We start from the raw sequence: 12,366 nt of genomic DNA, 5'->3' as shown, positions 1-12,366 counted from the left end.
AATGAAGAAAATCTTGAAGTAGGGGCTCTCCTCTAAGGAAAAACAAAGGGAATTGGAATGACTATTGGATAGCCAATGACATCTGTTAACAAATGGTTACCTTGGAACCAAGCAAATTCCTGTTTTCAGTGAGTAAGTCTTACAAGGCTGAATCTCAATCCACACCTGGCACTGCAAAAACCCTGCAAATGAAAGAATAGCCCAGGTTAGAATGTTTGCCAACTGGTTTCTTCTGCTTCTGTCTTATATAGAGATGCTTATCATTCTTCAGAATTCTTAGGACATGGATACAGAATAATCTATGACATTCACAACCTCTGGGTTACTTCTTTGCAGAGGGGCCAGTTTTGTCATTTCTAAGCACCAGGATTCATGTATCCTGAGCAGTTTCAAGAAAGGAAGACACAGGCCTCCCTCTCTACTCTTGTGCTTTATGTCTGAGTCTTCATCCTACTCATTGATATCTGAGCATCATCTGCCTTTCTACCTTATTATTTAGAGGAAGACTTCCTTATTCCAGATTTGGAACTCACTTTGGTTGTTCTCAAACTGTGAGGCAATATCTTCATTAAAAGTTTTTAAGCCAAGAGAAGATGTTTTCCCACCAGGTGGAAGCAAAACGGCTTCAGAATAGATCTTGGTCCAGCTGGTCTTAAGGGACAATCAGCGTTGTTTACTTTCCATGACCTAAGGCATATCTAAGTTCAGGCCAGTAACGACTTCTAAGCTGGAACTTTACCCATGGACACCAATTTATTCTGCTGCCTAGTCATCTGGGTCCCTTTTGTTAGATGTTTTGAGATTCTAAGTCAGGGCTCAGTGGGCCAAATCTGGCCTGCCACCTTAAGTAAAGTTTTATTGGGACACGGCCGCACCCATTCATTTATATATCATCTATGGCTGCTTTTGATCTACAACTGCAGAGTTGAATAGTTTTGACAGAGATCCTATGGCCTCCAAAGCCTACTGTCTGGATCTTTGCAGAAAAGTTTGCTGACTTCTGTCCAAGGAGTAAAGACCAAGCGAAAAGCATGAAGGTTCTAAGCGGGATAGATGCTTAAACTCTTATACTCTTAAACTCTTACAAAGAACTAAGCAAAAGCTACAGAGATGCTAGAATGGATTCAGATGGTTTGAAAGTGAGCACACTGGGTCAAGTTGGGCCTTACAAGGACTCTGCTCAGCCACTGATATATAATGGGTACCTCACGGAGAGCTGAGCCAGTGCCATGTCTCCCTGGAAGAAGCATTGCACTTCGCAAGTGTTTATGTTCTCAAATTTGAAACCTGGAGACGGTTTTCTAAATAGGACTTTAAATGCTCCAGTCTGCGTGTTTTTGCAATCTGACACACACATCCATTAGAGCTGCTCCATGGAGCCTCTGGACTGACCGTAAAAACTCAGCCACAGACCTCCTTGGTTTTCAAACAGGAGCCCAAGAAAGACCACAACAGAAACCTGTTTATACAATTCAGGTTTTCTTAGTAACACAAGGCAGACATCAGATGAGTCTTAATCACTCGCTGTAAGAATTGATTTCTGCTGGAACCTAAGGCAGACAGACTTAGATGCTTAGGGTTGTGGTTTCTTATCCCTTCTTAATCAAAAATTTAAAAAAGTAAGATAAAGCCGTGGAAGATGGCTGGATGTGGTAACTCATGCTGTAATCCCAGCACTTTGGGAGACTAAGGCAGGTGGATCATTTGAGCCCAGGAGTTTGAGACCAGCCTGGGCAAAATAGTGAGACCCTATCTCTATAAAAAAAAAACATAAATAAGCCAGGCATCGTGACGTACATCTGTAGTCCCAGCTACGGGGAGACCAAGGTGGGAGGATCACTTGGGTCCAGGAGCTGGAGCCTGCAGTGAGCTGAGATTGTGCCACCTGTACTCCAGCCTGGGTAACAAAGAGAGAGCTTGTCTCAAAAAAAAAAAAAAAAAAAAAAAAAAAAGGAAAAGAAAAAGAAAAGAAGCTATTGAAGGTAATATTTATTAATCACTCTTGTGTTAGACACTGCACTAAGCATTTTTTTTTTTTTTTTTTTTTTGAGACGGAGTCTCGCTCTGTCGCCCAGGCTGGAGCTCAGTGGCCGGATCTCAGCTCACTGCAAGCTCCGCCTCCCAGGTTTACGCCATTCTCCTGCCTCAGCCTCCCGAGTAGCTGGGACTACAGGCACCCGCCACCTCGCCCGGCTAGTTTTTTTTTTGTATTTTTTAGTAGAGACGGGGGTTTCACCGTATTAGCCAGGATGGTCTCGATCTCCTGACCTCGTGATCCGCCCATCTCGGCCTCCCAAAGTGCTGGGATTACAGGCTTGAGCCACCGCGCCCGGCTGCACTAAGCATTTTATGTGCATTATCTTACTTAATCTTTACAATGCTCCTGTGAAGAAGGTACTATACTATATGACCTCCTTTTTAGAGATGAGGAAGGTGAGGCCTAGCACAGAGTTCGTTGAGCCTGCTGAGCTTATGAAAATGCAGATTGCTGGCCCTACCCCAGGGATTCGGATTCAGTCTCTCTAGGGTGGGACCTGAGATTCTGCATCTCTGACAGGTTCTGAGGCGATGCCCAAGGTGTTGGCCAGGGTTGCACTGAGCACACTGGCCTAGAGTTTGAGGGAACAGCTAACTCTCATGACCATTTGTGGCAGGACAAGCTCTCAAACCCAGATTTGAGCATGTGACTCTTCATTCTTGTAATCAGTCTTCATAAACTGCCTCCCATGAACTCCAAAAATAAGTGAGTGAAAGGCATTTAAACACACACCCAGGAAATCAGGTCAAAAACTCAGTGGTTGCTATTTCTAAAATGACCCAAATCTTTCTCAATTGGTGTCTTGCAATTCTGGCCATGTTGGGAAGTCATATTTGAACAATATATAACCACACAAGCATGTAAACAATTAAGTTGGAACTTTGGCCTAGAATAATAGATCTGCTAATCTTCTCCAAATTATTAATTCTGAGAAAGCTTACCCAAACTAACCTTGCCTCCATGCTTTCTTAATGTACTCTCAGGACTTGAGAAAGAGGGTGTTGCCACACAATGTTGCTCAATAGTTTCAACTCTATACATCAGGCTTTTTCTTCTCATAAAGATCAGAAATTGCTTCAAGGGGGTATTATCCCTGTCTTAACATTTTAATGCTGTATTGTGCCTGAGTAAACAATATTCAAAATGCTATATAGTATGTATACTATATATGGTATGGCAGTATGGTATGATGTTAAGAATGTGGGTTTTGCATTCAAACTTTGAATTCACATACAGGCAATGACACTTACTGTGTGGTTAAGTTCCTAAACTAAGTTTGTTTTCTTATTAGCAAAATGGAGACCAAAATACCCCCATTAAGTTGTTATATCACATGTTAAGCACTCAGCCACGACATACGGAGAGGCCTAAAAATGTGAATTACAAATTACTGTGTAATTTATTATATATACAATTAGATCATATACGTATATATTTATATCTTATAATTATATATTGTTAATCAATGTAGTAACATAATTACCTTATTACTATATTAATGTAAAATTATATAGAAGAATCATTATATATTAACCAATATATTATTAATATAGATTAATATTGATATATAATATATATTATATATAATCATATATAATTGTAATATTTTATAATTATAAACATTATTTATGCTCTAGAAAAATGTGTTGACTAAATGCATCTTTCTTTGTTTTTTTTAAGACAGAGTCTAGCTCTGTTGCCCAGGCTGGAGCGAGGTGTCATCATCTCAGCTACTACAACCTCCACCTCCTGGGCTTAGGCAATCCTCCTGCCTCAGCCTCCGAAGTAGCTGGGATTACAGGTGCACACCATCACGCCCAGCTAAGTTTTGTATTTTTAGTAGAGAGGGAGTTTCACCATATCAGCCAGGCTGGTCTCAAACTCCTGGCCTCAAGTGATCCTCCCACCTCAGCCTCCCAAAGCGCTGGGATTACGGGCATGAGCCACCACACCTGGCTTAAATGCATCTTTGAATCTAGTTAGTTTTAGCTGAAGAAACACAGAACTGTGGATGTGTTAGTCAATTAATGTTAGCTCCAGGCAAGGCTGTAGTAAAGAAGGTTCCAGGCTCACTGGCACATATCCCTTTGCAAAGATTATTTTCCTTCTGGAATAACCTCTTCTTCACTTTTTGCCTCTCCATTCTTCAAGTCTTTCCTCTGCTATGAGGCCTTCGCAGACCAAACTCATATTCTCTCATGTCCATGAACACAACACCATTTGGTCAATTCTACAGATTAATTTATACAAATTTTTTCCTGTGTACAGCCTTGTTCTCCTAGCCAGAATATATTCTCCTTGAGAAAATTATTCATGTCTGACTTGTTTTCTACCTGCCACACTACTTGTCAAGTACTTGAATACAAGCATGGGAAAATACAATAAATTTAAATATATTTATTGAAAAGAAGCAGGGTCTAAATTGTGGTGCAAACATGTTAAGCCCTTGCAGAATAATCATTAGTTCTACTTTTCAAAATAGCACTGCATTCAAACCACTACAAGTACAAAGCATGGTTGGGCTTTATAGCTCTAAAGAGGCTAGACAGAGAAATAATGAGGCCATTCTACTGTACTGCCCACAGCAACAACACGATTTGGCATACACTGGAGACTGGTGGTATAAACATTTCTTAGTACAGATCTTAAAAGGGACTGTAATCCTAAACTCACCTCTCCTTTAACAAAGTTATTATGTTTTGGCACTAGGCTAGATTAAAATGTCATATGAACTGAGCGGCTAAAGTTTGGATATCATAAAGGGGGACATTAGGGAGATGCTCTGGGAAGCATATTGAACTAAAAACCTACCCGTAGACAAGGTTTTATATTTTAATTCGAACACATGACTCCACATGTAGAGAATTTTCAACTAACTTGAAAAATTGCTGTTGAGACAGGAGACTGGAACATCTGGTGGCAGTGGTTATGTGTTCATGGGAGAGAATCAACACTACCCCCTGGACTGTTATAAACACATTGCTTAGAGTCACTTGAATCAGGATCTGCTGACCCATCTTACTAATTTGCCAGTAGTGGTGGAAGAGAGAAGTTTCACTGTGTGTGACAACTGACAAGTAGAGAGGTGCTTCTCAAACTTTAACATGCACACAAACCACCTAGGGATATTGTTAAAATGTAGATTCTGATTCAATAAGTCTGAGGCAGGACCTGGGAGTCTAAATTTCTAATATCTCAGGTGATGTTAACATTCCTAGTCCAAGGACTGCGCTTTGAGCAGCAAGTAGGTAGAGGATGTGGGAATAGTTAATGCATTGCTGCATACACCAACCCGCCTGCATGAAACGAGGAGGCGTCTGCACTGTTTTAAGGGGGATGTGCATTAGTCCATTTTCATACTGCTGTGAAGAAATACTGGAGACTGGGTAATTCATAAACAAAAAAAAAGAGGTTTAATGGACTCGCAGTTCCACATGGCTGTGGAGGCCACACAAGCATGACAGAAGGTGAAGGAGGAGCAAAGGCATATCCTACATGGCGGCAGGCAAGAGAAGTGCCGAGCCAAAGTGGGAAAAGCCCCTTATAAAACCGTCAATCTCATGAGAACTTACTCACTATCATGAGAAGAGCAGCATGGGGGTAACTGTCCCCATGATTCAATTACCTCCAGCAGGGTCCCTCCCATGACACAAGGGGATTATGGGAACTACAATTCAAGATGAGATTCAGGTGGGGACACAATCAAAGCCTGTAAGGATGGAAACATGAACCTTCTAGAAATGAAGATCAGGGACGAATTCAGTAGACTTTACAATGAGCATCATATCTAGCATCCTTTGTCAGAGACATTAAGTTCACCAGCCCAAAGGATACCCTTTCCTTTCTAAATCTGCAAAGCAGTGACTTCAGAGAAGTCGCTAGTTAAAAGGATGGCAAATAAGTGCTACTACAGGCAGTGCACATGAGCCTGGGGTCAGACAGCCTAGCTCTGACTCTCAGGTCTGCCACACAGACATCGGCTGTGATCTTGGGAAAGGTGACTTTTCTCCCTAAGCCTCAGTTCCCATAACTGGAAAGTAGGGATAATACTCACAGGGCTGTTGTGAAGACTCCAGAAGGAACACATGTAAAGCACTTCATTCTATGCATGGTGCATACTAGTCAAAACATCCAAGTAATTTTTTTTTTTAATTAGAAAACCAATCAATCAGTCAAGAGTGATTGAGTACTTGTTTGTTGAACACTGTCTTGAGGCAGTCCTAGGGAAGAGAGAATTAAGAAGAGGAGAAGGAGACACAATAACAGGTCTCAAGTAAATTCCAGAATATACATGGAGAGGCAAACACATACGCATGTGGAATGATTTAGTATTTCCACAGCAACATGCCAAGACACATCACAAACAGAGTTATAGAGCACACGTAAGCCATTTGAAGAAAGCAAATGTTTAAAATGATATCACTGGAGACAGGAAACTGAAGGAGTCCCTAGACAAAGTCAGAGCTGTATTAAGTTTCTTTTTTTAATGTTTCATTTTTCAGCAGAATATTGACAAGAGCTGCTGTCATATGGAAACGATTTTTTAGAAACACCTGGAAGAACTAATTTGGGGGACTGAATTTTTTTTTACACAGGCTTAACATATAACAAAATACAAGGTGTGTCTGAGATGCAAGCCTGGTAAGAGATTAGATCACCAAAGCTAAATTACCTTAATTTCCATATTATTTCTGAGAATGGCTTGAATAGACCTTTTGGGCCACAAGCCACCATTTGTGAAGAACTCTTAAACATTTTTGCAAGGCTCACGATATTTGAAATGCTATTTTGATGTTTTTCTCATAAAGACAACTCTGCCAAAAAACCAAACAAAAACAAACAAAAACAAACAAAAGAAGGCCAGGAGCGGTGGCTCACTCATGTAATCCCAGCACTTTGGGAGGCCGAGATGGGTGGATCATGAGGTCAGGAGTTCAAGACCAGCCTGGCCAGTATGATGAAACCATGTCTCTACTAAAAATACAAAATTAGCCGGGCGTGGTGGCATGCGCCTGTAATCCCAGCTACTCGGGAGGCTGAGGCAGGAGAATTGCTTGTACCCGGGAGGCACAGGTTGCAATGAGCCGAGATTGTGCCACTGTACTCCAGCCTGGGTGACAGAGCAAGATTCCGTCTCAAAAAAAAAAAAAAAAAAAAAGCAAAAGAAAATCTTATTACTTTCATAGAATTTCTCTGTGAGTTAATTTTGTATTTAAATGTGACCATTTTCCTGGTCCCACAGATCAGTCTGTCTGCCTACAACAATGAGACAATCATGGCTCCCAAAGAGGAACAGAAATAAGACTCTGGGGAATGAGCCTGGTAGACGTGATTGTTCTGGTTACTATGCCTGAATCCATAGATCTATATGACTGTGCTTGTCTGGAGAAAATAGCAGGGAAGGACTCACACTAAGAGTGAATGTCAATTCGACTCCATCTACTAGGTGGGACTCTTCATAGCTATTTCAGGTTAGTTTTTCAGGTGAGTGGTTTAGAGTCACTGTTTTAGTCTTATTGAGGAAAATGTTAAATTTCATCTTAATATAAAGCAGTCATTTCCGATACCTCTTCTCTTTTTGTGTTCAGTTTCTCTCCTTTCTTTTCTTTCTTTATTTGGCAATTGCCTACAGCTTCACTTGAATCTTCAACAGGCCCTGCAAAATTTCAGTGAAGCTTAGCCAGCATGCACTGACTGAGGCTCTACTGGGCATTGAAGAGACACAAATGCTGAGATATGGGCCCTGATCTCAAAAAGCCTATGGTTTAAAAGGCAGACACAAACCTAGTCACTTCCAAACAATATGGTAAAGCCAAATTAGAGTTACACAGGAGGGTACTTGTTTTGGAAGTTTAGAAGGATGAGGTTTAGTATCTGAACTTAGCCCTGAGCAAGGAATAATTATAATTACAAACACCTTTAACGTTTTTAATTCTGTGTCTTAGTTTTCTCATCTGTATAATGATGATAACGATAATCATCTACCTTTAGGTCGTAGGAGGGATATATGTGTTAATAAATTCATGTAAATAATTGGACTGATGCCTGGCATATAGAGTTTAAGTAACTGGTCAAGTCCTACAGTGACCGAGTGGTAGAATCCCAAGTCCGTGCTCTGGATCACAATGCCATCCTGCTAGGTGAAGGTGGAGAGAGATGAGGATGGGTATGGCAGGCAGAAGGAAGAGTGTAGTAAAAGCATGGTCAGGTGAAACAGCACAGTAGTGTAAAGCCAGGGGACCAGGCTGGAGCATAAGGAGGGAGTGGGACACAGAGGGAGCCATAGCCATGTTAAGGAGCTTGACTTATCTCCTGGTCTGTCATTAATTATCTTCTTTAATTATCATCTGGGCAATGGGCTTCAAGCTGGGGCACAGGAGGTATGTTTGGAGATAGGCAGATCTCCAGTTTCAAGAGCTCACTCTTGCAGTGATAAGAAGGACGAGCTTGTAGGCAGAAAAGCTAAAATGCCATGATCAGTTAGACTGAAATTGCAACAGACTGAGTAGGAGCTAAGTACACTGTACTAGGGGAATGGAGGGGAGACGGGGAAAAGGACAAGATCTGAGAAATATGGAGGCTGACTGGCAGGACTTAGTAGCTGTGATAGCAGCTTTCCAGATGGTCCCCAATAATGCCTGCTTCCTTATGTTCATTCTGTGATGGTTAATATTGGGTGTCAACTTGATAGGATTGAAGGAAGCAAAGTACTGTTCCTGGGTGTGTCTGTGAGGCTGTTGCCAAAGGAGATTAACATTTGAGTCAGTGGACTAGGAGAGGCAGACCCTCCCTCAATCTGGGTGGGCACCATCTAATCAACCGTCAGCCTGGCTAGAATAAAGCAGGCTGACGAAGTTGGAAGGACCAGACTTGCTGAGTCTTCCAGCGTTTATCTTTCTCCCATGCTGAATGCTTACCATCTTCAAACATCAGACTCCAAGTTCTTTGGCTTTTGGACTCCTGGACTTATACCAGTGGTTTGCCAGGGACTCACGGGCCTTCAGTCACAGACTGAAGGCTGCACTGTCGGCTTCCCTACTTTTAAGGTTTTGGAGCTCTGACTGGCTTTCTTGCTCCTCAGTTTGCAGATGGCCTATTATGGGACATCACCTTGTGATTGTGTGACTCAATATTCCTCAATAAACTCCCCTTCGCATACACATCTATCCTATTAGTTCTGTCCCACTAGAGAACCCTGACTAATACACATGTTCTTGTGTAATTTTCTCTTATACTGTACCAGGGCTTGTCAGAGTGACCAATAGCATGTGGAAGAAATGATGACAGGTCCCTTCCAAGATTAGGTTACAAAATACTATGCCTTCCATCTTGAGCTCTTTCTCTTGAATCACTTGCTCTGGGGGAAACCAGGTGCCACACTGTGAGCTGCCTTAGGGAGAGGCCCACGTGGCAGCCTTCAGCCAACAGCCAGTGGGGAGCTGAGGCCTGCCAGCAACATGAGTGGGCTGGAAAGTGGATTCTTCAGTTCCAGTTGAGCCTTGAGATGACTGTACCCCCAGCTGACAGTTTGCAATCTCGTGGAAGACCCCGAGCCAGAACCACTCTGCTAAATCATGATAGATTCCTCACTCTCGAAACATGTGCAAGACAATAAGTAGCCACTGGTTTATGCTGGGGTCATTTGCTATGCAGCAATAAAAAATAATATAGTAACTTAAGGAATGGCAGAAAGTGGGATACATGTGAGGACATCAGGCTTGGGTGGCTACATGGAGAGTTATATCAACAACTGAACCAGGCCCATGCCTTAATCTGAACTCAGGTTTTCCCCTCAGATGGACTTTTCTTCCTGACGTCCCCATCCTGTTAATGGCACCACAGTTCTCCCACCGACCCAGACTCAAAACTACAGGGCCACCAATGCCTGTTATAGAACTGATGTCAAGGTGTGTCGATATTTTCAGATGCTTTCCCCTCTGTCTCTCCCGTTTTCCACCACTCCAACTGTACTCGTCATTATATCTCATTGCATCTTAGCTATAAAACTGCAAAAGCTTCTTTAATGACTCTTTTTGCCCTTAGTTTCTCCTTGCTTTGCACTGACAAAAGTTAATCTTCCTAAAGTACTATCTACCACTGCCTTATCAAATAAAGTCCAACCCCCTCAAGCTTGTGTTCAAACCTCGCCATTCTTTTCTCAGTCTCTCAGCTCAGCCTAATTCCCCATTCTTCCCTGCACCTGCACCTTATGTAAACTGCAATTGACCACACCTTTGCTTATATGCTGCCTCTTGCAATGCTTTCTTTCCTTTTGGCCAAATGTTTAGTTCTCTGTCATAACCCAATTTGAAATTTACCTCTTTTATGCAAACTTTTTGTACCTCAGCGACTAAATGAGACTGAGATTTAACTTCCTTTGAGCTCCACAGGACTTTTATGCCTCTCCTGTGGCATGCGTGTTGCTTATCTAGTCCTTGCCACTTCTCTCTTACTAGGTTTCAACTCTTCTAGGTTGGGGCTACATCTTATTCATCTTTGCCTGTCATGTAAAAGGGTGCTCAATCTGGGTACAGTGGTACACGTCTGTAGTTCCAGCTACTCAGGAGGATGAGATAGGAGAATCGTTTGAGTCCAACCTATGCACCATAGCAGACCTTGTCTCCAAAAACAAAAACAAACAAACAAACAAACCCAAAAGACCAAAACAAAACAAAAGAGTGCTCAATATATCTTTGCTAAGTAAATTTTTTTCATGGCTGAGCCCCTCTAAACTAAGTCAATTTACCATAGTTTGCTATGTTACTTCTCACCCTATGGTCAAAATGTTATTATCCAACTAGATAAACAACTAAGTGAATACAATAATCAAGTGAATACAACTCACTGTATTTGCATCAAACTCGGTGCCACAGTGTCTCTATCAAATAGAAACATAATACTTGGGAGGCAGAGGCAGGAGAATTGCTTGAACCGGGAGGTGGAGCTTTCAGTGAGCCAAGATCGCATCACTGCACTCCAGCCTGGGCGACAGAGCGAGACTCCTCTCAAAAAACAACAAACAAACAATAAGCATCAAACCAATTTAACACTTACTGGTCTAGAAAAATCAGATCTGTTCATATACATGGGCAAAATGGTTTTTAGCTATCCAAAGCTACCATTTATATTCCTGGCATGTGGGGTGCTGCACAATTCACATAAATCCTATATTTTGATTCTCACAAGAAACATAAGACACAGGACTGCTATCATTTCCACTTTATGCATGGTGACATTGAAACATAGACGTTTAGTAACTTGCCTAAAGTTGCACAGCTAGGAAAAGATGTAGCTGGAATTTGAACAAGGATTTATGTTGTTTAAATTTACCCTCTCTACTTTTCTTACCATAGAGCTGTATTAGCTTCATAGTGTTTGTTTTGGGGGAGGTTGCATGCTTCTGATTTATCTTCAAGAATATTTGCCCAAATCAGTGACTGCACCCACAAAAAGAGCTGGGTTTATGTCTTCGTGAGCTCACTGGATACATAAGAATGCTCTTTATCAACAGCAGGCACATGCAATCTCTATCTGACCACCTTAATGTGATTCTCCCTAGACAAACTCTTTCCTCTTTCTTTTTTTCTGTCTCCCACACACATTTTCTCAGGGAACAACCACAAGCCTGAATGTTGGTGCAAGAAGCATATCTAGAAAGACCCATATTTGAGAGACTTCATTCTACTTTCCCATCTGTACTAAGAGACCATAATGTTCAATGTCATGGTGGAGACGGATGTGAATAGGGGTGTGGTCCCTGTCTGCACCTCCAGTAAGTTATGTAATCAGTCATGACCCCCAAGATTTGTGACCTTCTTAAGGAAATGATGATGCCCTTCTCATCATTGTACCTTCTAGCACAGTGCATAGCAGAGAACCCTCAAAACTATTGGATGAAACTAGGCCAGTTTTGGTCACTAAACTTCTGCAGTGATGGCACACATTTATTATTTTGCATTGTCCAATATGGTAACCTCTAGTCACAGGTGACTACTGAGTGCTTGAATTAACTACTGTAAGGAACTTATTTTAAATTTTTATTTTAATTTAATTAATTTAAATTTGAATAAACCCATGTGACTAGTGGCTAGTGTATTGGACACGCCCAGCCCTAGGCTATAAAATCAGGAAAAAATCCCATCGTCCCCCCTATCACTTACAGCTTGTGGTGAGGAATAAATGAAATAATGAATAAAAAGATAGTATCATATAAGAAAATCAGATGATTTGGTTTAAATCCCAGCTCCATTACCTTCTATCTCTGTGACCCTTGGCAACTTAATTTAACTTCCCTGAGCCTCAGTTTTTCCCATGTGAAAAATGGAGTT

Source organism: Rhinopithecus roxellana, chromosome 1 (assembly GCF_007565055.1).
Source record: "Rhinopithecus roxellana isolate Shanxi Qingling chromosome 1, ASM756505v1, whole genome shotgun sequence".
NCBI classification, from domain to species: domain Eukaryota; kingdom Metazoa; phylum Chordata; class Mammalia; order Primates; family Cercopithecidae; genus Rhinopithecus; species Rhinopithecus roxellana.
Note: the sequence above shows the minus strand (reverse complement) of the source record.